Source organism: Chiloscyllium punctatum, chromosome 18 (assembly GCF_047496795.1).
Source record: "Chiloscyllium punctatum isolate Juve2018m chromosome 18, sChiPun1.3, whole genome shotgun sequence".
In the NCBI taxonomy this organism is placed as follows: Eukaryota; Metazoa; Chordata; class Chondrichthyes; order Orectolobiformes; family Hemiscylliidae; genus Chiloscyllium; species Chiloscyllium punctatum.
Genome location: NC_092756.1, coordinates 9,898,447 through 9,925,808, shown reverse-complemented (window position 1 = coordinate 9,925,808; position 27,362 = coordinate 9,898,447). Strand labels below are relative to the sequence as shown.

The 27,362-nt window shown below is 46.3% G+C and overlaps 9 non-coding genes across 9 annotated transcripts; all 9 read left to right on the top strand.

The window, feature by feature from the left end:
- The first annotated feature begins 2,740 nt into the window (after nt 1–2,740).
- trnal-aag (transfer RNA leucine (anticodon AAG)) lies at nt 2,741–2,822 on the top strand. The gene has a single exon. It is a non-coding gene; the product is annotated as a tRNA-Leu (tRNA).
- A 2,858-nt stretch (nt 2,823–5,680) lies between these two features.
- On the top strand, nt 5,681–5,762 carry trnal-aag (transfer RNA leucine (anticodon AAG)). The gene has a single exon. It is a non-coding gene; the product is annotated as a tRNA-Leu (tRNA).
- A 2,859-nt stretch (nt 5,763–8,621) lies between these two features.
- trnal-aag (transfer RNA leucine (anticodon AAG)) lies at nt 8,622–8,703 on the top strand. The gene has a single exon. It is a non-coding gene; the product is annotated as a tRNA-Leu (tRNA).
- Nucleotides 8,704–11,562: 2,859 nt separating this feature from the next.
- trnal-aag (transfer RNA leucine (anticodon AAG)) lies at nt 11,563–11,644 on the top strand. The gene has a single exon. It is a non-coding gene; the product is annotated as a tRNA-Leu (tRNA).
- Nucleotides 11,645–14,503: 2,859 nt separating this feature from the next.
- Nucleotides 14,504–14,585, top strand: trnal-aag (transfer RNA leucine (anticodon AAG)). Its single transcript has one exon. It is a non-coding gene; the product is annotated as a tRNA-Leu (tRNA).
- Nucleotides 14,586–17,443: 2,858 nt separating this feature from the next.
- Nucleotides 17,444–17,525, top strand: trnal-aag (transfer RNA leucine (anticodon AAG)). The gene has a single exon. It is a non-coding gene; the product is annotated as a tRNA-Leu (tRNA).
- A 2,859-nt stretch (nt 17,526–20,384) lies between these two features.
- On the top strand, nt 20,385–20,466 carry trnal-aag (transfer RNA leucine (anticodon AAG)). The gene has a single exon. It is a non-coding gene; the product is annotated as a tRNA-Leu (tRNA).
- A 2,859-nt stretch (nt 20,467–23,325) lies between these two features.
- trnal-aag (transfer RNA leucine (anticodon AAG)) lies at nt 23,326–23,407 on the top strand. The gene has a single exon. It is a non-coding gene; the product is annotated as a tRNA-Leu (tRNA).
- A 2,858-nt stretch (nt 23,408–26,265) lies between these two features.
- Nucleotides 26,266–26,347, top strand: trnal-aag (transfer RNA leucine (anticodon AAG)). The gene has a single exon. It is a non-coding gene; the product is annotated as a tRNA-Leu (tRNA).
- Nucleotides 26,348–27,362: the final 1,015 nt, after the last annotated feature.

Genomic DNA, 27,362 nt, shown 5'->3' with positions numbered 1-27,362 from the left:
TTTCCAAAGTGTCTGTGCTGTCATGCTCGTGTTCGCCTCCCGCGCGGAAAATCGCCAGCGGCTCTACTCTTGCTTTCTGTTCCAGGCAAGTTGAGCTTTTACTGGAACCGAATGGAGACTGCTATTTCATCGTTGTTGCGAAACAGAGTCCTACGGTGACTCGACTCGTCGTTATTTGGTTTTCTGGCCAATGAGAAAATCGTTCCAATGTATTTCGATGTCATATGTTATTGAATTTCTCCCACTTCCTTCATTTCAGTCCTGGAGTCATCGGAAGGGAAAGGTAATCTAATCGAGACTGTGATTGGTGAAATTCACTTTTTATGGCCCATTCTTATTATGTTCTTTTTTTTGTCTCTTTGCAGCATTGTCTGGGAAGTGGTGGTGCACTCAGGCTCCAGTATGTTTGAAAGAGTAGTTTGGAATTGCCCTGTTGTTAGTTGTGTGATTACGTTATGGCTCATGCCCCCTGACTGTCTCACATTTAGCATTCATGCTCGCTGTGTCTGAAAATGCATTTGGTTTTCCCGTTTTGTTTGTGTTCCGTGTTAAATGCTTTCTGTTTTGCGATTCGCTCAATACATTACGAATTAACAGGGTTTCTGAGGTAACTTCCAGCTGCAAAAATCCTCAACTGAGAATCTGGGAAATTTTCACGGAGTATGGTCAGTCGGAGCAAAAGTAAGGAAGTCGTTCGTTTCTGCAGTGTTTCACAATGCTACCTTTCCCGTGAGCAGTCGAACAGACGAAAAGATTTTGCCACAGACTGCGACGGTAAGCTCCGCAAAAACGTAATTCTTTAAAGCAGGTGTAAGCGACACAACGTTATTGGGGTACACCGCGTGGAAACAGATACTTCGGTGTATCTCGTCCATGCTCACCACATAGCCAAAATTAAACAAGTCCCATTAAACAACGAGCTAACGGAAACAGAAAGGTGAAAGGTCGAATGGCTTCAACTTTCAGTGCTGGATGCCACTGAGCTGCAGCGGGGACGACCGAGGCTTGTTTCTGTAGTGTAGTGGTCATCACGTTCGCCTTACACGCGAAAGGTCCCCAGTTCGCAACTGGGCAGAAACTGCTTTGCTCTTCAACTGCAGCCTTTGACATCGACAAGAACGGAGCTTGTTTGCTTGCTTTCCCATGTGCAAACCTGCCTTCGAGTTTGCTCGAATAAATCGTCGCTCGTAGTGCAATGCAATGCCGCTCCGTTTAATTACTGTGCAAAAGCATTGTAAAGTTTTTCTCCAACCTGGTTCTGATCATATGCCATTCTGTTTGAGAGTGTAGTTACCCCCTTCTGATCCTTCCACGAAAAGCATTACCGCATTCGCATTCCTTGCGCAGGCGGCCCGGTTCAAAGACAGGGAAGAAGCTGATGTGCTGGTGTCACAGTGCACCACGGATTCCTCAACTAGTCTGTCTGTCAAATGTATCCCAAAGTCGTCTCTGAAAGACCTCATTTGGAAGGTGTCTGTCGTTATTCAACGTGTGAGAATTGGCACCAGAGGTCCTGAATCATGTTTTGGAGCAGTTCGCACGTTAGTGGTTCATTCAATCAGCAACAGCAATGAAAGAAATTCCACTCTCAGAGGAACCTCTGGACCTGTGCTTTCATAGCGTCGCTAGTATTAAGGTGCGCCCCGAGATCTAAGCCAGGTTGGAACGGAAACGGAGGAATCGACAGAGAGGCTACAGAATGACATCGCATCCATTTGGTTTTCATTAAATCACTGACGAGCAGGAAAATGTAAACGGGGAGGGCGAGTGGGGAAGTGAGGCAGTTGCAGCTCTGGAGAAAGTCCTTCGTTGTGATTCACTCAGCAACCAGAGACGTGACGGTGACTCAGGCGTGAGAGCTCTTCACATCGTGAACAAAAAGCAATCAAGGGCAGTTAGCACCTCTTCCGGAGTGGGGGTGGGGTGAGGTAATTACCTTTTGACTTCTGTTACTATGTTCGGAAACTGCCTTTTGGATTGAGGTGAAGAGAAACTGCATTTCTAATAAGCACCATGGAACTTGTTAAACTTTATTGAGTCGCTTTTTCTCATCGATTCCCACACAGGTTTCCAACTCAGTTGGTATCCATGAGGCTCATGTCCATGTGCAATCTGCAGCAAATTGCACGGTTAGGTAAAAGGCAAGGAAAGTGGCATCTCGAACCGGCCCCGAGGTCAGACCTTCCTCACAATGTAATCTGTCCTTCTCGAATTGTAATGCTACCTCCGGTTTTAGGGTGGAACATTCTTTGGGAACCTTATTCTGCAAAACAGACACAGTGACTGAAACTATGCTGCACGGTATGATTTGGGAAACGGCCTGCTCAGCTTTGTGCATTTCCCCTGTAGTCCGGTGTGTTTCATGTTCCGTGTAAACGTGAAAGTTGTCCTGTTTCGAGCAATGGGTGAAATCATTGAGCAAAGCAAGAATCGAAATTGCAGTAATGTCAAGTAGCTCATGGTAATTTGACCCAATCATAATCGATCATATATTCTCACGCACTCACAGATACATCTGTAGCTGAATCGAAGTCTGAGAAGATAGACTCAGTTTACCAGTGATTTTTGTCTGGATTGATGGGCTATCGTTAACTGCTGAGAAATTGATATTGTAGACGGGCACATCCCAGCAGCTGTGCGAGTCGGAGAGGGATCATGGAACCCTTTTCACGTGAGTTTACATCTGTTGTTATGCAGGAACACAATTGGAAGTGCAAGAAAATGGAGTCGTGGGCGTGTTGGTAGTGTGGCCGAGCGGTCTAAGGCGCTGGATTAAGGCTCCAGCCTCGACAGAGGCGTGGGTTCGAATCCCACCGCTGCCATTTCTGCGGAGCAGCTAGTTTAAATGCTGTTTCGATCCCCTGCGGCATTTCTGTTTAAAACAGAAGCAAAATGAGTTTGCTTCCCGGGGAATTGATTGTGGTGTTGGTAAGTGCCGAATTTTCCAAAGTGTCTGTGCTGTCATGCTCGTGTTCGCCTCCCGCGCGGAAAATCGCCAGCGGCTCTACTCTTGCTTTCTGTTCCAGGCAAGTTGAGCTTTTACTGGAACCGAATGGAGACTGCTATTTCATCGTTGTTGCGAAACAGAGTCCTACGGTGACTCGACTCGTCGTTATTTGGTTTTCTGGCCAATGAGAAAATCGTTCCAATGTATTTCGATGTCATATGTTATTGAATTTCTCCCACTTCCTTCATTTCAGTCCTGGAGTCATCGGAAGGGAAAGGTAATCTAATCGAGACTGTGATTGGTGAAATTCACTTTTTATGGCCCATTCTTATTATGTTCTTTTTTTGTCTCTTTGCAGCATTGTCTGGGAAGTGGTGGTGCACTCAGGCTCCAGTATGTTTGAAAGAGTAGTTTGGAATTGCCCTGTTGTTAGTTGTGTGATTACGTTATGGCTCATGCCCCCTGACTGTCTCACATTTAGCATTCATGCTCGCTGTGTCTGAAAATGCATTTGGTTTTCCCGTTTTGTTTGTGTTCCGTGTTAAATGCTTTCTGTTTTGCGATTCGCTCAATACATTACGAATTAACAGGGTTTCTGAGGTAACTTCCAGCTGCAAAAATCCTCAACTGAGAATCTGGGAAATTTTCACGGAGTATGGTCAGTCGGAGCAAAAGTAAGGAAGTCGTTCGTTTCTGCAGTGTTTCACAATGCTACCTTTCCCGTGAGCAGTCGAACAGACGAAAAGATTTTGCCACAGACTGCGACGGTAAGCTCCGCAAAAACGTAATTCTTTAAAGCAGGTGTAAGCGACACAACGTTATTGGGGTACACCGCGTGGAAACAGATACTTCGGTGTATCTCGTCCATGCTCACCACATAGCCAAAATTAAACAAGTCCCATTAAACAACGAGCTAACGGAAACAGAAAGGTGAAAGGTCGAATGGCTTCAACTTTCAGTGCTGGATGCCACTGAGCTGCAGCGGGGACGACCGAGGCTTGTTTCTGTAGTGTAGTGGTCATCACGTTCGCCTTACACGCGAAAGGTCCCCAGTTCGCAACTGGGCAGAAACTGCTTTGCTCTTCAACTGCAGCCTTTGACATCGACAAGAACGGAGCTTGTTTGCTTGCTTTCCCATGTGCAAACCTGCCTTCGAGTTTGCTCGAATAAATCGTCGCTCGTAGTGCAATGCAATGCCGCTCCGTTTAATTACTGTGCAAAAGCATTGTAAAGTTTTTCTCCAACCTGGTTCTGATCATATGCCATTCTGTTTGAGAGTGTAGTTACCCCCTTCTGATCCTTCCACGAAAAGCATTACCGCATTCGCATTCCTTGCGCAGGCGGCCCGGTTCAAAGACAGGGAAGAAGCTGATGTGCTGGTGTCACAGTGCACCACGGATTCCTCAACTAGTCTGTCTGTCAAATGTATCCCAAAGTCGTCTCTGAAAGACCTCATTTGGAAGGTGTCTGTCGTTATTCAACGTGTGAGAATTGGCACCAGAGGTCCTGAATCATGTTTTGGAGCAGTTCGCACGTTAGTGGCTCATTCAATCAGCAACAGCAATGAAAGAAATTCCACTCTCAGAGGAACCTCTGGACCTGTGCTTTCATAGCGTCGCTAGTATTAAGGTGCGCCCCGAGATCTAAGCCAGGTTGGAACGGAAATGGAGGAATCGACAGAGAGGCTACAGAATGACATCGCATCCATTTGGTTTTCATTAAATCACTGACGAGCAGGAAAATGTAAACGGGGAGGGCGAGTGGGGAAGTGAGGCAGTTGCAGCTCTGGAGAAAGTCCTTCGTTGTGATTCACTCAGCAACCAGAGACGTGACGGTGACTCAGGCGTGAGAGCTCTTCACATCGTGAACAAAAAGCAATCAAGGGCAGTTAGCACCTCTTCCGGAGTGGGGGTGGGGTGAGGTAATTACCTTTTGACTTCTGTTACTATGTTCGGAAACTGCCTTTTGGATTGAGGTGAAGAGAAACTGCATTTCTAAAAAGCACCATGGAACTTGTTAAACTTTATTGAGTCGCTTTTTCTCATCGATTCCCACACAGGTTTCCAACTCAGTTGGTATCCATGAGGCTCATGTCCAGGTGCAATCTGCAGCAAATTGCACGGTTAGGTAAAAGGCAAGGAAAGTGGCATCTCGAACCGGCCCCGAGGTCAGACCTTCCTCACAATGTAATCTGTCCTTCTCGAATTGTAATGCTACCTCCGGTTTTAGGGTGGAACATTCTTTGGGAAACTTATTCTGCAAAACAGACACAGTGACTGAAACTATGCTGCACGGTATGATTTGGGACACGGCCTGCTCAGCTTTGTGCATTTCCCCTGTAGTCCGGTGTGTTTCATGTTCCGTGTAAACGTGAAAGTTGTCCTGTTTCGAGCAATGGGTGAAATCATTGAGCAAAGCAAGAATCGAAATTGCAGTAATGTCAAGTAGCTCATGGTAATTTGACCCAATCATAATCGATCATATATTCTCACGCACTCACAGATACATCTGTAGCTGAATCGAAGTCTGAGAAGATAGACTCAGTTTACCAGTGATTTTTGTCTGGATTGATGGGCTATCGTTAACTGCTGAGAAATTGATATTGTAGACGGGCACATCCCAGCAGCTGTGCGAGTCGGAGAGGGATCATGGAACCCTTTTCACGTGAGTTTACATCTGTTGTTATGCAGGAACACAATTGGAAGTGCAAGAAAATGGAGTCGTGGGCGTGTTGGTAGTGTGGCCGAGCGGTCTAAGGCGCTGGATTAAGGCTCCAGTCTCGACAGAGGCGTGGGTTCGAATCCCACCGCTGCCATTTCTGCGGAGCAGCTAGTTTAAAAGCTGTTTCGATCCCCTGCGGCATTTCTGTTTAAAACAGAAGCAAAATGAGTTTGCTTCCCGGGGAATTGATTGTGGTGTTGGTAAGTGCCGAATTTTCCAAAGTGTCTGTGCTGTCATGCTCGTGTTCGCCTCCCGCGCGGAAAATCGCCAGCGGCTCTACTCTTGCTTTCTGTTCCAGGCAAGTTGAGCTTTTACTGGAACCGAATGGAGACTGCTATTTCATCGTTGTTGCGAAACAGAGTCCTACGGTGACTCGACTCGTCGTTATTTGGTTTTCTGGCCAATGAGAAAATCGTTCCAATGTATTTCGATGTCATATGTTATTGAATTTCTCCCACTTCCTTCATTTCAGTCCTGGAGTCATCGGAAGGGAAAGGTAATCTAATCGAGACTGTGATTGGTGAAATTCACTTTTTATGGCCCATTCTTATTATGTTCTTTTTTTTGTCTCTTTGCAGCATTGTCTGGGAAGTGGTGGTGCACTCAGGCTCCAGTATGTTTGAAAGAGTAGTTTGGAATTGCCCTGTTGTTAGTTGTGTGATTACGTTATGGCTCATGCCCCCTGACTGTCTCACATTTAGCATTCATGCTCGCTGTGTCTGAAAATGCATTTGGTTTTCCCGTTTTGTTTGTGTTCCGTGTTAAATGCTTTCTGTTTTGCGATTCGCTCAATACATTACGAATTAACAGGGTTTCTGAGGTAACTTCCAGCTGCAAAAATCCTCAACTGAGAATCTGGGAAATTTTCACGGAGTATGGTCAGTCGGAGCAAAAGTAAGGAAGTCGTTCGTTTCTGCAGTGTTTCACAATGCTACCTTTCCCGTGAGCAGTCGAACAGACGAAAAGATTTTGCCACAGACTGCGACGGTAAGCTCCGCAAAAACGTAATTCTTTAAAGCAGGTGTAAGCGACACAACGTTATTGGGGTACACCGCGTGGAAACAGATACTTCGGTGTATCTCGTCCATGCTCACCACATAGCCAAAATTAAACAAGTCCCATTAAACAACGAGCTAACGGAAACAGAAAGGTGAAAGGTCGAATGGCTTCAACTTTCAGTGCTGGATGCCACTGAGCTGCAGCGGGGACGACCGAGGCTTGTTTCTGTAGTGTAGTGGTCATCACGTTCGCCTTACACGCGAAAGGTCCCCAGTTCGCAACTGGGCAGAAACTGCTTTGCTCTTCACCTGCAGCCTTTGACATCGACAAGAACGGAGCTTTCTTGCTTGCTTTCCCATGTGCAAACCTGCCTTCGAGTTTGCTCGAATAAATGGTCGCTCGTAGTGCAATGCAATGCCGCTCCGTTTAATTACTGTGCAAAAGCATTGTAAAGTTTTTCTCCAACCTGGTTCTGATCATATGCCATTCTGTTTGAGAGTGTAGTTACCCCCTTCTGATCCTTCCACGAAAAGCATTACCGCATTCGCATTCCTTGCGCAGGCGGCCCGGTTCAAAGACAGGGAAGAAGCTGATGTGCTGGTGTCACAGTTCACCACGGATTCCTCAACTAGTCTGTCTGTCAAATGTATCCCAAAGTCGTCTCTGAAAGACCTCATTTGGAAGGTGTCTGTCGTTATTCAACGTGTGAGAATTGGCACCAGAGGTCCTGAATCATGTTTTGGAGCAGTTCGCACGTTAGTGGCTCATTCAATCAGCAACAGCAATGAAAGAAATTCCACTCTCCGAGGAACCTCTGGACCTGTGCTTTCATAGCGTCGCTAGTATTAAGATGCGCCCCGAGATCTAAGCCAGGTTGGAACGGAAACGGAGGAATCGACAGAGAGGCTACAGAATGACATCGCATCCATTTGGTTTTCATTAAATCACTGACGAGCAGGAAAATGTAAACGGGGAGGGCGAGTGGGGAAGTGAGGCAGTTGCAGCTCTGGAGAAAGTCCTTCGTTGTGATTCACTCAGCAACCAGAGACGTGACGGTGACTCAGGCGTGAGAGCTCTTCACATCGTGAACAAAAAGCAATCAAGGGCAGTTAGCACCTCTTCCGGAGTGGGGGTGGGGTGAGGTAATTACCTTTTGACTTCTGTTACTATGTTCGGAAACTGCCTTTTGGATTGAGGTGAAGAGAAACTGCATTTCTAAAAAGCACCATGGAACTTGTTAAACTTTATTGAGTCGCTTTTTCTCATCGATTCCCACACAGGTTTCCAACTCAGTTGGTATCCATGAGGCTCATGTCCAGGTGCAATCTGCAGCAAATTGCACGGTTAGGTAAAAGGCAAGGAAAGTGGCATCTCGAACCGGCCCCGAGGTCAGACCTTCCTCACAATGTAATCTGTCCTTCTCGAATTGTAATGCTACCTCCGGTTTTAGGGTGGAACATTCTTTGGGAACCTTATTCTGCAAAACAGACACAGTGACTGAAACTATGCTGCACGGTATGATTTGGGAAACGGCCTGCTCAGCTTTGTGCATTTCCCCTGTAGTCCGGTGTGTTTCATGTTCCGTGTAAACGTGAAAGTTGTCCTGTTTCGAGCAATGGGTGAAATCATTGAGCAAAGCAAGAATCGAAATTGCAGTAATGTCAAGTAGCTCATGGTAATTTGACCCAATCATAATCGATCATATATTCTCACGCACTCACAGATACATCTGTAGCTGAATCGAAGTCTGAGAAGATAGACTCAGTTTACCAGTGATTTTTGTCTGGATTGATGGGCTATCGTTAACTGCTGAGAAATTGATATTGTAGACGGGCACATCCCAGCAGCTGTGCGAGTCGGAGAGGGATCATGGAACCCTTTTCACGTGAGTTTACATCTGTTGTTATGCAGGAACACAATTGGAAGTGCAAGAAAATGGAGTCGTGGGCGTGTTGGTAGTGTGGCCGAGCGGTCTAAGGCGCTGGATTAAGGCTCCAGTCTCGACAGAGGCGTGGGTTCGAATCCCACCGCTGCCATTTCTGCGGAGCAGCTAGTTTAAAAGCTGTTTCGATCCCCTGCGGCATTTCTGTTTAAAACAGAAGCAAAATGAGTTTGCTTCCCGGGGAATTGATTGTGGTGTTGGTAAGTGCCGAATTTTCCAAAGTGTCTGTGCTGTCATGCTCGTGTTCGCCTCCCGCGCGGAAAATCGCCAGCGGCTCTACTCTTGCTTTCTGTTCCAGGCAAGTTGAGCTTTTACTGGAACCGAATGGAGACTGCTATTTCATCGTTGTTGCGAAACAGAGTCCTACGGTGACTCGACTCGTCGTTATTTGGTTTTCTGGCCAATGAGAAAATCGTTCCAATGTATTTCGATGTCATATGTTATTGAATTTCTCCCACTTCCTTCATTTCAGTCCTGGAGTCATCGGAAGGGAAAGGTAATCTAATCGAGACTGTGATTGGTGAAATTCACTTTTTATGGCCCATTCTTATTATGTTCTTTTTTTTGTCTCTTTGCAGCATTGTCTGGGAAGTGGTGGTGCACTCAGGCTCCAGTATGTTTGAAAGAGTAGTTTGGAATTGCCCTGTTGTTAGTTGTGTGATTACGTTATGGCTCATGCCCCCTGACTGTCTCACATTTAGCATTCATGCTCGCTGTGTCTGAAAATGCATTTGGTTTTCCCGTTTTGTTTGTGTTCCGTGTTAAATGCTTTCTGTTTTGCGATTCGCTCAATACATTACGAATTAACAGGGTTTCTGAGGTAACTTCCAGCTGCAAAAATCCTCAACTGAGAATCTGGGAAATTTTCACGGAGTATGGTCAGTCGGAGCAAAAGTAAGGAAGTCGTTCGTTTCTGCAGTGTTTCACAATGCTACCTTTCCCGTGAGCAGTCGAACAGACGAAAAGATTTTGCCACAGACTGCGACGGTAAGCTCCGCAAAAACGTAATTCTTTAAAGCAGGTGTAAGCGACACAACGTTATTGGGGTACACCGCGTGGAAACAGATACTTCGGTGTATCTCGTCCATGCTCACCACATAGCCAAAATTAAACAAGTCCCATTAAACAACGAGCTAACGGAAACAGAAAGGTGAAAGGTCGAATGGCTTCAACTTTCAGTGCTGGATGCCACTGAGCTGCAGCGGGGACGACCGAGGCTTGTTTCTGTAGTGTAGTGGTCATCACGTTCGCCTTACACGCGAAAGGTCCCCAGTTCGCAACTGGGCAGAAACTGCTTTGCTCTTCAACTGCAGCCTTTGACATCGACAAGAACGGAGCTTGTTTGCTTGCTTTCCCATGTGCAAACCTGCCTTCGAGTTTGCTCGAATAAATCGTCGCTCGTAGTGCAATGCAATGCCGCTCCGTTTAATTACTGTGCAAAAGCATTGTAAAGTTTTTCTCCAACCTGGTTCTGATCATATGCCATTCTGTTTGAGAGTGTAGTTACCCCCTTCTGATCCTTCCACGAAAAGCATTACCGCATTCGCATTCCTTGCGCAGGCGGCCCGGTTCAAAGACAGGGAAGAAGCTGATGTGCTGGTGTCACAGTTCACCACGGATTCCTCAACTAGTCTGTCTGTCAAATGTATCCCAAAGTCGTCTCTGAAAGACCTCATTTGGAAGGTGTCTGTCGTTATTCAACGTGTGAGAATTGGCACCAGAGGTCCTGAATCATGTTTTGGAGCAGTTCGCACGTTAGTGGCTCATTCAATCAGCAACAGCAATGAAAGAAATTCCACTCTCCGAGGAACCTCTGGACCTGTGCTTTCATAGCGTCGCTAGTATTAAGATGCGCCCCGAGATCTAAGCCAGGTTGGAACGGAAACGGAGGAATCGACAGAGAGGCTACAGAATGACATCGCATCCATTTGGTTTTCATTAAATCACTGACGAGCAGGAAAATGTAAACGGGGAGGGCGAGTGGGGAAGTGAGGCAGTTGCAGCTCTGGAGAAAGTCCTTCGTTGTGATTCACTCAGCAACCAGAGACGTGACGGTGACTCAGGCGTGAGAGCTCTTCACATCGTGAACAAAAAGCAATCAAGGGCAGTTAGCACCTCTTCCGGAGTGGGGGTGGGGTGAGGTAATTACCTTTTGACTTCTGTTACTATGTTCGGAAACTGCCTTTTGGATTGAGGTGAAGAGAAACTGCATTTCTAAAAAGCACCATGGAACTTGTTAAACTTTATTGAGTCGCTTTTTCTCATCGATTCCCACACAGGTTTCCAACTCAGTTGGTATCCATGAGGCTCATGTCCAGGTGCAATCTGCAGCAAATTGCACGGTTAGGTAAAAGGCAAGGAAAGTGGCATCTCGAACCGGCCCCGAGGTCAGACCTTCCTCACAATGTAATCTGTCCTTCTCGAATTGTAATGCTACCTCCGGTTTTAGGGTGGAACATTCTTTGGGAACCTTATTCTGCAAAACAGACACAGTGACTGAAACTATGCTGCACGGTATGATTTGGGAAACGGCCTGCTCAGCTTTGTGCATTTCCCCTGTAGTCCGGTGTGTTTCATGTTCCGTGTAAACGTGAAAGTTGTCCTGTTTCGAGCAATGGGTGAAATCATTGAGCAAAGCAAGAATCGAAATTGCAGTAATGTCAAGTAGCTCATGGTAATTTGACCCAATCATAATCGATCATATATTCTCACGCACTCACAGATACATCTGTAGCTGAATCGAAGTCTGAGAAGATAGACTCAGTTTACCAGTGATTTTTGTCTGGATTGATGGGCTATCGTTAACTGCTGAGAAATTGATATTGTAGACGGGCACATCCCAGCAGCTGTGCGAGTCGGAGAGGGATCATGGAACCCTTTTCACGTGAGTTTACATCTGTTGTTATGCAGGAACACAATTGGAAGTGCAAGAAAATGGAGTCGTGGGCGTGTTGGTAGTGTGGCCGAGCGGTCTAAGGCGCTGGATTAAGGCTCCAGTCTCGACAGAGGCGTGGGTTCGAATCCCACCGCTGCCATTTCTGCGGAGCAGCTAGTTTAAAAGCTGTTTCGATCCCCTGCGGCATTTCTGTTTAAAACAGAAGCAAAATGAGTTTGCTTCCCGGGGAATTGATTGTGGTGTTGGTAAGTGCCGAATTTTCCAAAGTGTCTGTGCTGTCATGCTCGTGTTCGCCTCCCGCGCGGAAAATCGCCAGCGGCTCTACTCTTGCTTTCTGTTCCAGGCAAGTTGAGCTTTTACTGGAACCGAATGGAGACTGCTATTTCATCGTTGTTGCGAAACAGAGTCCTACGGTGACTCGACTCGTCGTTATTTGGTTTTCTGGCCAATGAGAAAATCGTTCCAATGTATTTCGATGTCATATGTTATTGAATTTCTCCCACTTCCTTCATTTCAGTCCTGGAGTCATCGGAAGGGAAAGGTAATCTAATCGAGACTGTGATTGGTGAAATTCACTTTTTATGGCCCATTCTTATTATGTTCTTTTTTTTGTCTCTTTGCAGCATTGTCTGGGAAGTGGTGGTGCACTCAGGCTCCAGTATGTTTGAAAGAGTAGTTTGGAATTGCCCTGTTGTTAGTTGTGTGATTACGTTATGGCTCATGCCCCCTGACTGTCTCACATTTAGCATTCATGCTCGCTGTGTCTGAAAATGCATTTGGTTTTCCCGTTTTGTTTGTGTTCCGTGTTAAATGCTTTCTGTTTTGCGATTCGCTCAATACATTACGAATTAACAGGGTTTCTGAGGTAACTTCCAGCTGCAAAAATCCTCAACTGAGAATCTGGGAAATTTTCACGGAGTATGGTCAGTCGGAGCAAAAGTAAGGAAGTCGTTCGTTTCTGCAGTGTTTCACAATGCTACCTTTCCCGTGAGCAGTCGAACAGACGAAAAGATTTTGCCACAGACTGCGACGGTAAGCTCCGCAAAAACGTAATTCTTTAAAGCAGGTGTAAGCGACACAACGTTATTGGGGTACACCGCGTGGAAACAGATACTTCGGTGTATCTCGTCCATGCTCACCACATAGCCAAAATTAAACAAGTCCCATTAAACAACGAGCTAACGGAAACAGAAAGGTGAAAGGTCGAATGGCTTCAACTTTCAGTGCTGGATGCCACTGAGCTGCAGCGGGGACGACCGAGGCTTGTTTCTGTAGTGTAGTGGTCATCACGTTCGCCTTACACGCGAAAGGTCCCCAGTTCGCAACTGGGCAGAAACTGCTTTGCTCTTCAACTGCAGCCTTTGACATCGACAAGAACGGAGCTTGTTTGCTTGCTTTCCCATGTGCAAACCTGCCTTCGAGTTTGCTCGAATAAATCGTCGCTCGTAGTGCAATGCAATGCCGCTCCGTTTAATTACTGTGCAAAAGCATTGTAAAGTTTTTCTCCAACCTGGTTCTGATCATATGCCATTCTGTTTGAGAGTGTAGTTACCCCCTTCTGATCCTTCCACGAAAAGCATTACCGCATTCGCATTCCTTGCGCAGGCGGCCCGGTTCAAAGACAGGGAAGAAGCTGATGTGCTGGTGTCACAGTGCACCACGGATTCCTCAACTAGTCTGTCTGTCAAATGTATCCCAAAGTCGTCTCTGAAAGACCTCATTTGGAAGGTGTCTGTCGTTATTCAACGTGTGAGAATTGGCACCAGAGGTCCTGAATCATGTTTTGGAGCAGTTCGCACGTTAGTGGTTCATTCAATCAGCAACAGCAATGAAAGAAATTCCACTCTCAGAGGAACCTCTGGACCTGTGCTTTCATAGCGTCGCTAGTATTAAGGTGCGCCCCGAGATCTAAGCCAGGTTGGAACGGAAACGGAGGAATCGACAGAGAGGCTACAGAATGACATCGCATCCATTTGGTTTTCATTAAATCACTGACGAGCAGGAAAATGTAAACGGGGAGGGCGAGTGGGGAAGTGAGGCAGTTGCAGCTCTGGAGAAAGTCCTTCGTTGTGATTCACTCAGCAACCAGAGACGTGACGGTGACTCAGGCGTGAGAGCTCTTCACATCGTGAACAAAAAGCAATCAAGGGCAGTTAGCACCTCTTCCGGAGTGGGGGTGGGGTGAGGTAATTACCTTTTGACTTCTGTTACTATGTTCGGAAACTGCCTTTTGGATTGAGGTGAAGAGAAACTGCATTTCTAATAAGCACCATGGAACTTGTTAAACTTTATTGAGTCGCTTTTTCTCATCGATTCCCACACAGGTTTCCAACTCAGTTGGTATCCATGAGGCTCATGTCCATGTGCAATCTGCAGCAAATTGCACGGTTAGGTAAAAGGCAAGGAAAGTGGCATCTCGAACCGGCCCCGAGGTCAGACCTTCCTCACAATGTAATCTGTCCTTCTCGAATTGTAATGCTACCTCCGGTTTTAGGGTGGAACATTCTTTGGGAACCTTATTCTGCAAAACAGACACAGTGACTGAAACTATGCTGCACGGTATGATTTGGGAAACGGCCTGCTCAGCTTTGTGCATTTCCCCTGTAGTCCGGTGTGTTTCATGTTCCGTGTAAACGTGAAAGTTGTCCTGTTTCGAGCAATGGGTGAAATCATTGAGCAAAGCAAGAATCGAAATTGCAGTAATGTCAAGTAGCTCATGGTAATTTGACCCAATCATAATCGATCATATATTCTCACGCACTCACAGATACATCTGTAGCTGAATCGAAGTCTGAGAAGATAGACTCAGTTTACCAGTGATTTTTGTCTGGATTGATGGGCTATCGTTAACTGCTGAGAAATTGATATTGTAGACGGGCACATCCCAGCAGCTGTGCGAGTCGGAGAGGGATCATGGAACCCTTTTCACGTGAGTTTACATCTGTTGTTATGCAGGAACACAATTGGAAGTGCAAGAAAATGGAGTCGTGGGCGTGTTGGTAGTGTGGCCGAGCGGTCTAAGGCGCTGGATTAAGGCTCCAGCCTCGACAGAGGCGTGGGTTCGAATCCCACCGCTGCCATTTCTGCGGAGCAGCTAGTTTAAATGCTGTTTCGATCCCCTGCGGCATTTCTGTTTAAAACAGAAGCAAAATGAGTTTGCTTCCCGGGGAATTGATTGTGGTGTTGGTAAGTGCCGAATTTTCCAAAGTGTCTGTGCTGTCATGCTCGTGTTCGCCTCCCGCGCGGAAAATCGCCAGCGGCTCTACTCTTGCTTTCTGTTCCAGGCAAGTTGAGCTTTTACTGGAACCGAATGGAGACTGCTATTTCATCGTTGTTGCGAAACAGAGTCCTACGGTGACTCGACTCGTCGTTATTTGGTTTTCTGGCCAATGAGAAAATCGTTCCAATGTATTTCGATGTCATATGTTATTGAATTTCTCCCACTTCCTTCATTTCAGTCCTGGAGTCATCGGAAGGGAAAGGTAATCTAATCGAGACTGTGATTGGTGAAATTCACTTTTTATGGCCCATTCTTATTATGTTCTTTTTTTGTCTCTTTGCAGCATTGTCTGGGAAGTGGTGGTGCACTCAGGCTCCAGTATGTTTGAAAGAGTAGTTTGGAATTGCCCTGTTGTTAGTTGTGTGATTACGTTATGGCTCATGCCCCCTGACTGTCTCACATTTAGCATTCATGCTCGCTGTGTCTGAAAATGCATTTGGTTTTCCCGTTTTGTTTGTGTTCCGTGTTAAATGCTTTCTGTTTTGCGATTCGCTCAATACATTACGAATTAACAGGGTTTCTGAGGTAACTTCCAGCTGCAAAAATCCTCAACTGAGAATCTGGGAAATTTTCACGGAGTATGGTCAGTCGGAGCAAAAGTAAGGAAGTCGTTCGTTTCTGCAGTGTTTCACAATGCTACCTTTCCCGTGAGCAGTCGAACAGACGAAAAGATTTTGCCACAGACTGCGACGGTAAGCTCCGCAAAAACGTAATTCTTTAAAGCAGGTGTAAGCGACACAACGTTATTGGGGTACACCGCGTGGAAACAGATACTTCGGTGTATCTCGTCCATGCTCACCACATAGCCAAAATTAAACAAGTCCCATTAAACAACGAGCTAACGGAAACAGAAAGGTGAAAGGTCGAATGGCTTCAACTTTCAGTGCTGGATGCCACTGAGCTGCAGCGGGGACGACCGAGGCTTGTTTCTGTAGTGTAGTGGTCATCACGTTCGCCTTACACGCGAAAGGTCCCCAGTTCGCAACTGGGCAGAAACTGCTTTGCTCTTCAACTGCAGCCTTTGACATCGACAAGAACGGAGCTTGTTTGCTTGCTTTCCCATGTGCAAACCTGCCTTCGAGTTTGCTCGAATAAATCGTCGCTCGTAGTGCAATGCAATGCCGCTCCGTTTAATTACTGTGCAAAAGCATTGTAAAGTTTTTCTCCAACCTGGTTCTGATCATATGCCATTCTGTTTGAGAGTGTAGTTACCCCCTTCTGATCCTTCCACGAAAAGCATTACCGCATTCGCATTCCTTGCGCAGGCGGCCCGGTTCAAAGACAGGGAAGAAGCTGATGTGCTGGTGTCACAGTTCACCACGGATTCCTCAACTAGTCTGTCTGTCAAATGTATCCCAAAGTCGTCTCTGAAAGACCTCATTTGGAAGGTGTCTGTCGTTATTCAACGTGTGAGAATTGGCACCAGAGGTCCTGAATCATGTTTTGGAGCAGTTCGCACGTTAGTGGCTCATTCAATCAGCAACAGCAATGAAAGAAATTCCACTCTCCGAGGAACCTCTGGACCTGTGCTTTCATAGCGTCGCTAGTATTAAGATGCGCCCCGAGATCTAAGCCAGGTTGGAACGGAAACGGAGGAATCGACAGAGAGGCTACAGAATGACATCGCATCCATTTGGTTTTCATTAAATCACTGACGAGCAGGAAAATGTAAACGGGGAGGGCGAGTGGGGAAGTGAGGCAGTTGCAGCTCTGGAGAAAGTCCTTCGTTGTGATTCACTCAGCAACCAGAGACGTGACGGTGACTCAGGCGTGAGAGCTCTTCACATCGTGAACAAAAAGCAATCAAGGGCAGTTAGCACCTCTTCCGGAGTGGGGGTGGGGTGAGGTAATTACCTTTTGACTTCTGTTACTATGTTCGGAAACTGCCTTTTGGATTGAGGTGAAGAGAAACTGCATTTCTAAAAAGCACCATGGAACTTGTTAAACTTTATTGAGTCGCTTTTTCTCATCGATTCCCACACAGGTTTCCAACTCAGTTGGTATCCATGAGGCTCATGTCCAGGTGCAATCTGCAGCAAATTGCACGGTTAGGTAAAAGGCAAGGAAAGTGGCATCTCGAACCGGCCCCGAGGTCAGACCTTCCTCACAATGTAATCTGTCCTTCTCGAATTGTAATGCTACCTCCGGTTTTAGGGTGGAACATTCTTTGGGAACCTTATTCTGCAAAACAGACACAGTGACTGAAACTATGCTGCACGGTATGATTTGGGAAACGGCCTGCTCAGCTTTGTGCATTTCCCCTGTAGTCCGGTGTGTTTCATGTTCCGTGTAAACGTGAAAGTTGTCCTGTTTCGAGCAATGGGTGAAATCATTGAGCAAAGCAAGAATCGAAATTGCAGTAATGTCAAGTAGCTCATGGTAATTTGACCCAATCATAATCGATCATATATTCTCACGCACTCACAGATACATCTGTAGCTGAATCGAAGTCTGAGAAGATAGACTCAGTTTACCAGTGATTTTTGTCTGGATTGATGGGCTATCGTTAACTGCTGAGAAATTGATATTGTAGACGGGCACATCCCAGCAGCTGTGCGAGTCGGAGAGGGATCATGGAACCCTTTTCACGTGAGTTTACATCTGTTGTTATGCAGGAACACAATTGGAAGTGCAAGAAAATGGAGTCGTGGGCGTGTTGGTAGTGTGGCCGAGCGGTCTAAGGCGCTGGATTAAGGCTCCAGTCTCGACAGAGGCGTGGGTTCGAATCCCACCGCTGCCATTTCTGCGGAGCAGCTAGTTTAAAAGCTGTTTCGATCCCCTGCGGCATTTCTGTTTAAAACAGAAGCAAAATGAGTTTGCTTCCCGGGGAATTGATTGTGGTGTTGGTAAGTGCCGAATTTTCCAAAGTGTCTGTGCTGTCATGCTCGTGTTCGCCTCCCGCGCGGAAAATCGCCAGCGGCTCTACTCTTGCTTTCTGTTCCAGGCAAGTTGAGCTTTTACTGGAACCGAATGGAGACTGCTATTTCATCGTTGTTGCGAAACAGAGTCCTACGGTGACTCGACTCGTCGTTATTTGGTTTTCTGGCCAATGAGAAAATCGTTCCAATGTATTTCGATGTCATATGTTATTGAATTTCTCCCACTTCCTTCATTTCAGTCCTGGAGTCATCGGAAGGGAAAGGTAATCTAATCGAGACTGTGATTGGTGAAATTCACTTTTTATGGCCCATTCTTATTATGTTCTTTTTTTTGTCTCTTTGCAGCATTGTCTGGGAAGTGGTGGTGCACTCAGGCTCCAGTATGTTTGAAAGAGTAGTTTGGAATTGCCCTGTTGTTAGTTGTGTGATTACGTTATGGCTCATGCCCCCTGACTGTCTCACATTTAGCATTCATGCTCGCTGTGTCTGAAAATGCATTTGGTTTTCCCGTTTTGTTTGTGTTCCGTGTTAAATGCTTTCTGTTTTGCGATTCGCTCAATACATTACGAATTAACAGGGTTTCTGAGGTAACTTCCAGCTGCAAAAATCCTCAACTGAGAATCTGGGAAATTTTCACGGAGTATGGTCAGTCGGAGCAAAAGTAAGGAAGTCGTTCGTTTCTGCAGTGTTTCACAATGCTACCTTTCCCGTGAGCAGTCGAACAGACGAAAAGATTTTGCCACAGACTGCGACGGTAAGCTCCGCAAAAACGTAATTCTTTAAAGCAGGTGTAAGCGACACAACGTTATTGGGGTACACCGCGTGGAAACAGATACTTCGGTGTATCTCGTCCATGCTCACCACATAGCCAAAATTAAACAAGTCCCATTAAACAACGAGCTAACGGAAACAGAAAGGTGAAAGGTCGAATGGCTTCAACTTTCAGTGCTGGATGCCACTGAGCTGCAGCGGGGACGACCGAGGCTTGTTTCTGTAGTGTAGTGGTCATCACGTTCGCCTTACACGCGAAAGGTCCCCAGTTCGCAACTGGGCAGAAACTGCTTTGCTCTTCAACTGCAGCCTTTGACATCGACAAGAACGGAGCTTGTTTGCTTGCTTTCCCATGTGCAAACCTGCCTTCGAGTTTGCTCGAATAAATCGTCGCTCGTAGTGCAATGCAATGCCGCTCCGTTTAATTACTGTGCAAAAGCATTGTAAAGTTTTTCTCCAACCTGGTTCTGATCATATGCCATTCTGTTTGAGAGTGTAGTTACCCCCTTCTGATCCTTCCACGAAAAGCATTACCGCATTCGCATTCCTTGCGCAGGCGGCCCGGTTCAAAGACAGGGAAGAAGCTGATGTGCTGGTGTCACAGTTCACCACGGATTCCTCAACTAGTCTGTCTGTCAAATGTATCCCAAAGTCGTCTCTGAAAGACCTCATTTGGAAGGTGTCTGTCGTTATTCAACGTGTGAGAATTGGCACCAGAGGTCCTGAATCATGTTTTGGAGCAGTTCGCACGTTAGTGGCTCATTCAATCAGCAACAGCAATGAAAGAAATTCCACTCTCCGAGGAACCTCTGGACCTGTGCTTTCATAGCGTCGCTAGTATTAAGATGCGCCCCGAGATCTAAGCCAGGTTGGAACGGAAACGGAGGAATCGACAGAGAGGCTACAGAATGACATCGCATCCATTTGGTTTTCATTAAATCACTGACGAGCAGGAAAATGTAAACGGGGAGGGCGAGTGGGGAAGTGAGGCAGTTGCAGCTCTGGAGAAAGTCCTTCGTTGTGATTCACTCAGCAACCAGAGACGTGACGGTGACTCAGGCGTGAGAGCTCTTCACATCGTGAACAAAAAGCAATCAAGGGCAGTTAGCACCTCTTCCGGAGTGGGGGTGGGGTGAGGTAATTACCTTTTGACTTCTGTTACTATGTTCGGAAACTGCCTTTTGGATTGAGGTGAAGAGAAACTGCATTTCTAAAAAGCACCATGGAACTTGTTAAACTTTATTGAGTCGCTTTTTCTCATCGATTCCCACACAGGTTTCCAACTCAGTTGGTATCCATGAGGCTCATGTCCAGGTGCAATCTGCAGCAAATTGCACGGTTAGGTAAAAGGCAAGGAAAGTGGCATCTCGAACCGGCCCCGAGGTCAGACCTTCCTCACAATGTAATCTGTCCTTCTCGAATTGTAATGCTACCTCCGGTTTTAGGGTGGAACATTCTTTGGGAACCTTATTCTGCAAAACAGACACAGTGACTGAAACTATGCTGCACGGTATGATTTGGGAAACGGCCTGCTCAGCTTTGTGCATTTCCCCTGTAGTCCGGTGTGTTTCATGTTCCGTGTAAACGTGAAAGTTGTCCTGTTTCGAGCAATGGGTGAAATCATTGAGCAAAGCAAGAATCGAAATTGCAGTAATGTCAAGTAGCTCATGGTAATTTGACCCAATCATAATCGATCATATATTCTCACGCACTCACAGATACATCTGTAGCTGAATCGAAGTCTGAGAAGATAGACTCAGTTTACCAGTGATTTTTGTCTGGATTGATGGGCTATCGTTAACTGCTGAGAAATTGATATTGTAGACGGGCACATCCCAGCAGCTGTGCGAGTCGGAGAGGGATCATGGAACCCTTTTCACGTGAGTTTACATCTGTTGTTATGCAGGAACACAATTGGAAGTGCAAGAAAATGGAGTCGTGGGCGTGTTGGTAGTGTGGCCGAGCGGTCTAAGGCGCTGGATTAAGGCTCCAGTCTCGACAGAGGCGTGGGTTCGAATCCCACCGCTGCCATTTCTGCGGAGCAGCTAGTTTAAAAGCTGTTTCGATCCCCTGCGGCATTTCTGTTTAAAACAGAAGCAAAATGAGTTTGCTTCCCGGGGAATTGATTGTGGTGTTGGTAAGTGCCGAATTTTCCAAAGTGTCTGTGCTGTCATGCTCGTGTTCGCCTCCCGCGCGGAAAATCGCCAGCGGCTCTACTCTTGCTTTCTGTTCCAGGCAAGTTGAGCTTTTACTGGAACCGAATGGAGACTGCTATTTCATCGTTGTTGCGAAACAGAGTCCTACGGTGACTCGACTCGTCGTTATTTGGTTTTCTGGCCAATGAGAAAATCGTTCCAATGTATTTCGATGTCATATGTTATTGAATTTCTCCCACTTCCTTCATTTCAGTCCTGGAGTCATCGGAAGGGAAAGGTAATCTAATCGAGACTGTGATTGGTGAAATTCACTTTTTATGGCCCATTCTTATTATGTTCTTTTTTTTGTCTCTTTGCAGCATTGTCTGGGAAGTGGTGGTGCACTCAGGCTCCAGTATGTTTGAAAGAGTAGTTTGGAATTGCCCTGTTGTTAGTTGTGTGATTACGTTATGGCTCATGCCCCCTGACTGTCTCACATTTAGCATTCATGCTCGCTGTGTCTGAAAATGCATTTGGTTTTCCCGTTTTGTTTGTGTTCCGTGTTAAATGCTTTCTGTTTTGCGATTCGCTCAATACATTACGAATTAACAGGGTTTCTGAGGTAACTTCCAGCTGCAAAAATCCTCAACTGAGAATCTGGGAAATTTTCACGGAGTATGGTCAGTCGGAGCAAAAGTAAGGAAGTCGTTCGTTTCTGCAGTGTTTCACAATGCTACCTTTCCCGTGAGCAGTCGAACAGACGAAAAGATTTTGCCACAGACTGCGACGGTAAGCTCCGCAAAAACGTAATTCTTTAAAGCAGGTGTAAGCGACACAACGTTATTGGGGTACACCGCGTGGAAACAGATACTTCGGTGTATCTCGTCCATGCTCACCACATAGCCAAAATTAAACAAGTCCCATTAAACAACGAGCTAACGGAAACAGAAAGGTGAAAGGTCGAATGGCTTCAACTTTCAGTGCTGGATGCCACTGAGCTGCAGCGGGGACGACCGAGGCTTGTTTCTGTAGTGTAGTGGTCATCACGTTCGCCTTACACGCGAAAGGTCCCCAGTTCGCAACTGGGCAGAAACTGCTTTGCTCTTCAACTGCAGCCTTTGACATCGACAAGAACGGAGCTTGTTTGCTTGCTTTCCCATGTGCAAACCTGCCTTCGAGTTTGCTCGAATAAATCGTCGCTCGTAGTGCAATGCAATGCCGCTCCGTTTAATTACTGTGCAAAAGCATTGTAAAGTTTTTCTCCAACCTGGTTCTGATCATATGCCATTCTGTTTGAGAGTGTAGTTACCCCCTTCTGATCCTTCCACGAAAAGCATTACCGCATTCGCATTCCTTGCGCAGGCGGCCCGGTTCAAAGACAGGGAAGAAGCTGATGTGCTGGTGTCACAGTGCACCACGGATTCCTCAACTAGTCTGTCTGTCAAATGTATCCCAAAGTCGTCTCTGAAAGACCTCATTTGGAAGGTGTCTGTCGTTATTCAACGTGTGAGAATTGGCACCAGAGGTCCTGAATCATGTTTTGGAGCAGTTCGCACGTTAGTGGTTCATTCAATCAGCAACAGCAATGAAAGAAATTCCACTCTCAGAGGAACCTCTGGACCTGTGCTTTCATAGCGTCGCTAGTATTAAGGTGCGCCCCGAGATCTAAGCCAGGTTGGAACGGAAACGGAGGAATCGACAGAGAGGCTACAGAATGACATCGCATCCATTTGGTTTTCATTAAATCACTGACGAGCAGGAAAATGTAAACGGGGAGGGCGAGTGGGGAAGTGAGGCAGTTGCAGCTCTGGAGAAAGTCCTTCGTTGTGATTCACTCAGCAACCAGAGACGTGACGGTGACTCAGGCGTGAGAGCTCTTCACATCGTGAACAAAAAGCAATCAAGGGCAGTTAGCACCTCTTCCGGAGTGGGGGTGGGGTGAGGTAATTACCTTTTGACTTCTGTTACTATGTTCGGAAACTGCCTTTTGGATTGAGGTGAAGAGAAACTGCATTTCTAATAAGCACCATGGAACTTGTTAAACTTTATTGAGTCGCTTTTTCTCATCGATTCCCACACAGGTTTCCAACTCAGTTGGTATCCATGAGGCTCATGTCCATGTGCAATCTGCAGCAAATTGCACGGTTAGGTAAAAGGCAAGGAAAGTGGCATCTCGAACCGGCCCCGAGGTCAGACCTTCCTCACAATGTAATCTGTCCTTCTCGAATTGTAATGCTACCTCCGGTTTTAGGGTGGAACATTCTTTGGGAACCTTATTCTGCAAAACAGACACAGTGACTGAAACTATGCTGCACGGTATGATTTGGGAAACGGCCTGCTCAGCTTTGTGCATTTCCCCTGTAGTCCGGTGTGTTTCATGTTCCGTGTAAACGTGAAAGTTGTCCTGTTTCGAGCAATGGGTGAAATCATTGAGCAAAGCAAGAATCGAAATTGCAGTAATGTCAAGTAGCTCATGGTAATTTGACCCAATCATAATCGATCATATATTCTCACGCACTCACAGATACATCTGTAGCTGAATCGAAGTCTGAGAAGATAGACTCAGTTTACCAGTGATTTTTGTCTGGATTGATGGGCTATCGTTAACTGCTGAGAAATTGATATTGTAGACGGGCACATCCCAGCAGCTGTGCGAGTCGGAGAGGGATCATGGAACCCTTTTCACGTGAGTTTACATCTGTTGTTATGCAGGAACACAATTGGAAGTGCAAGAAAATGGAGTCGTGGGCGTGTTGGTAGTGTGGCCGAGCGGTCTAAGGCGCTGGATTAAGGCTCCAGCCTCGACAGAGGCGTGGGTTCGAATCCCACCGCTGCCATTTCTGCGGAGCAGCTAGTTTAAATGCTGTTTCGATCCCCTGCGGCATTTCTGTTTAAAACAGAAGCAAAATGAGTTTGCTTCCCGGGGAATTGATTGTGGTGTTGGTAAGTGCCGAATTTTCCAAAGTGTCTGTGCTGTCATGCTCGTGTTCGCCTCCCGCGCGGAAAATCGCCAGCGGCTCTACTCTTGCTTTCTGTTCCAGGCAAGTTGAGCTTTTACTGGAACCGAATGGAGACTGCTATTTCATCGTTGTTGCGAAACAGAGTCCTACGGTGACTCGACTCGTCGTTATTTGGTTTTCTGGCCAATGAGAAAATCGTTCCAATGTATTTCGATGTCATATGTTATTGAATTTCTCCCACTTCCTTCATTTCAGTCCTGGAGTCATCGGAAGGGAAAGGTAATCTAATCGAGACTGTGATTGGTGAAATTCACTTTTTATGGCCCATTCTTATTATGTTCTTTTTTTGTCTCTTTGCAGCATTGTCTGGGAAGTGGTGGTGCACTCAGGCTCCAGTATGTTTGAAAGAGTAGTTTGGAATTGCCCTGTTGTTAGTTGTGTGATTACGTTATGGCTCATGCCCCCTGACTGTCTCACATTTAGCATTCATGCTCGCTGTGTCTGAAAATGCATTTGGTTTTCCCGTTTTGTTTGTGTTCCGTGTTAAATGCTTTCTGTTTTGCGATTCGCTCAATACATTACGAATTAACAGGGTTTCTGAGGTAACTTCCAGCTGCAAAAATCCTCAACTGAGAATCTGGGAAATTTTCACGGAGTATGGTCAGTCGGAGCAAAAGTAAGGAAGTCGTTCGTTTCTGCAGTGTTTCACAATGCTACCTTTCCCGTGAGCAGTCGAACAGACGAAAAGATTTTGCCACAGACTGCGACGGTAAGCTCCGCAAAAACGTAATTCTTTAAAGCAGGTGTAAGCGACACAACGTTATTGGGGTACACCGCGTGGAAACAGATACTTCGGTGTATCTCGTCCATGCTCACCACATAGCCAAAATTAAACAAGTCCCATTAAACAACGAGCTAACGGAAACAGAAAGGTGAAAGGTCGAATGGCTTCAACTTTCAGTGCTGGATGCCACTGAGCTGCAGCGGGGACGACCGAGGCTTGTTTCTGTAGTGTAGTGGTCATCACGTTCGCCTTACACGCGAAAGGTCCCCAGTTCGCAACTGGGCAGAAACTGCTTTGCTCTTCAACTGCAGCCTTTGACATCGACAAGAACGGAGCTTGTTTGCTTGCTTTCCCATGTGCAAACCTGCCTTCGAGTTTGCTCGAATAAATCGTCGCTCGTAGTGCAATGCAATGCCGCTCCGTTTAATTACTGTGCAAAAGCATTGTAAAGTTTTTCTCCAACCTGGTTCTGATCATATGCCATTCTGTTTGAGAGTGTAGTTACCCCCTTCTGATCCTTCCACGAAAAGCATTACCGCATTCGCATTCCTTGCGCAGGCGGCCCGGTTCAAAGACAGGGAAGAAGCTGATGTGCTGGTGTCACAGTGCACCACGGATTCCTCAACTAGTCTGTCTGTCAAATGTATCCCAAAGTCGTCTCTGAAAGACCTCATTTGGAAGGTGTCTGTCGTTATTCAACGTGTGAGAATTGGCACCAGAGGTCCTGAATCATGTTTTGGAGCAGTTCGCACGTTAGTGGCTCATTCAATCAGCAACAGCAATGAAAGAAATTCCACTCTCAGAGGAACCTCTGGACCTGTGCTTTCATAGCGTCGCTAGTATTAAGGTGCGCCCCGAGATCTAAGCCAGGTTGGAACGGAAATGGAGGAATCGACAGAGAGGCTACAGAATGACATCGCATCCATTTGGTTTTCATTAAATCACTGACGAGCAGGAAAATGTAAACGGGGAGGGCGAGTGGGGAAGTGAGGCAGTTGCAGCTCTGGAGAAAGTCCTTCGTTGTGATTCACTCAGCAACCAGAGACGTGACGGTGACTCAGGCGTGAGAGCTCTTCACATCGTGAACAAAAAGCAATCAAGGGCAGTTAGCACCTCTTCCGGAGTGGGGGTGGGGTGAGGTAATTACCTTTTGACTTCTGTTACTATGTTCGGAAACTGCCTTTTGGATTGAGGTGAAGAGAAACTGCATTTCTAAAAAGCACCATGGAACTTGTTAAACTTTATTGAGTCGCTTTTTCTCATCGATTCCCACACAGGTTTCCAACTCAGTTGGTATCCATGAGGCTCATGTCCAGGTGCAATCTGCAGCAAATTGCACGGTTAGGTAAAAGGCAAGGAAAGTGGCATCTCGAACCGGCCCCGAGGTCAGACCTTCCTCACAATGTAATCTGTCCTTCTCGAATTGTAATGCTACCTCCGGTTTTAGGGTGGAACATTCTTTGGGAAACTTATTCTGCAAAACAGACACAGTGACTGAAACTATGCTGCACGGTATGATTTGGGACACGGCCTGCTCAGCTTTGTGCATTTCCCCTGTAGTCCGGTGTGTTTCATGTTCCGTGTAAACGTGAAAGTTGTCCTGTTTCGAGCAATGGGTGAAATCATTGAGCAAAGCAAGAATCGAAATTGCAGTAATGTCAAGTAGCTCATGGTAATTTGACCCAATCATAATCGATCATATATTCTCACGCACTCACAGATACATCTGTAGCTGAATCGAAGTCTGAGAAGATAGACTCAGTTTACCAGTGATTTTTGTCTGGATTGATGGGCTATCGTTAACTGCTGAGAAATTGATATTGTAGACGGGCACATCCCAGCAGCTGTGCGAGTCGGAGAGGGATCATGGAACCCTTTTCACGTGAGTTTACATCTGTTGTTATGCAGGAACACAATTGGAAGTGCAAGAAAATGGAGTCGTGGGCGTGTTGGTAGTGTGGCCGAGCGGTCTAAGGCGCTGGATTAAGGCTCCAGTCTCGACAGAGGCGTGGGTTCGAATCCCACCGCTGCCATTTCTGCGGAGCAGCTAGTTTAAAAGCTGTTTCGATCCCCTGCGGCATTTCTGTTTAAAACAGAAGCAAAATGAGTTTGCTTCCCGGGGAATTGATTGTGGTGTTGGTAAGTGCCGAATTTTCCAAAGTGTCTGTGCTGTCATGCTCGTGTTCGCCTCCCGCGCGGAAAATCGCCAGCGGCTCTACTCTTGCTTTCTGTTCCAGGCAAGTTGAGCTTTTACTGGAACCGAATGGAGACTGCTATTTCATCGTTGTTGCGAAACAGAGTCCTACGGTGACTCGACTCGTCGTTATTTGGTTTTCTGGCCAATGAGAAAATCGTTCCAATGTATTTCGATGTCATATGTTATTGAATTTCTCCCACTTCCTTCATTTCAGTCCTGGAGTCATCGGAAGGGAAAGGTAATCTAATCGAGACTGTGATTGGTGAAATTCACTTTTTATGGCCCATTCTTATTATGTTCTTTTTTTTGTCTCTTTGCAGCATTGTCTGGGAAGTGGTGGTGCACTCAGGCTCCAGTATGTTTGAAAGAGTAGTTTGGAATTGCCCTGTTGTTAGTTGTGTGATTACGTTATGGCTCATGCCCCCTGACTGTCTCACATTTAGCATTCATGCTCGCTGTGTCTGAAAATGCATTTGGTTTTCCCGTTTTGTTTGTGTTCCGTGTTAAATGCTTTCTGTTTTGCGATTCGCTCAATACATTACGAATTAACAGGGTTTCTGAGGTAACTTCCAGCTGCAAAAATCCTCAACTGAGAATCTGGGAAATTTTCACGGAGTATGGTCAGTCGGAGCAAAAGTAAGGAAGTCGTTCGTTTCTGCAGTGTTTCACAATGCTACCTTTCCCGTGAGCAGTCGAACAGACGAAAAGATTTTGCCACAGACTGCGACGGTAAGCTCCGCAAAAACGTAATTCTTTAAAGCAGGTGTAAGCGACACAACGTTATTGGGGTACACCGCGTGGAAACAGATACTTCGGTGTATCTCGTCCATGCTCACCACATAGCCAAAATT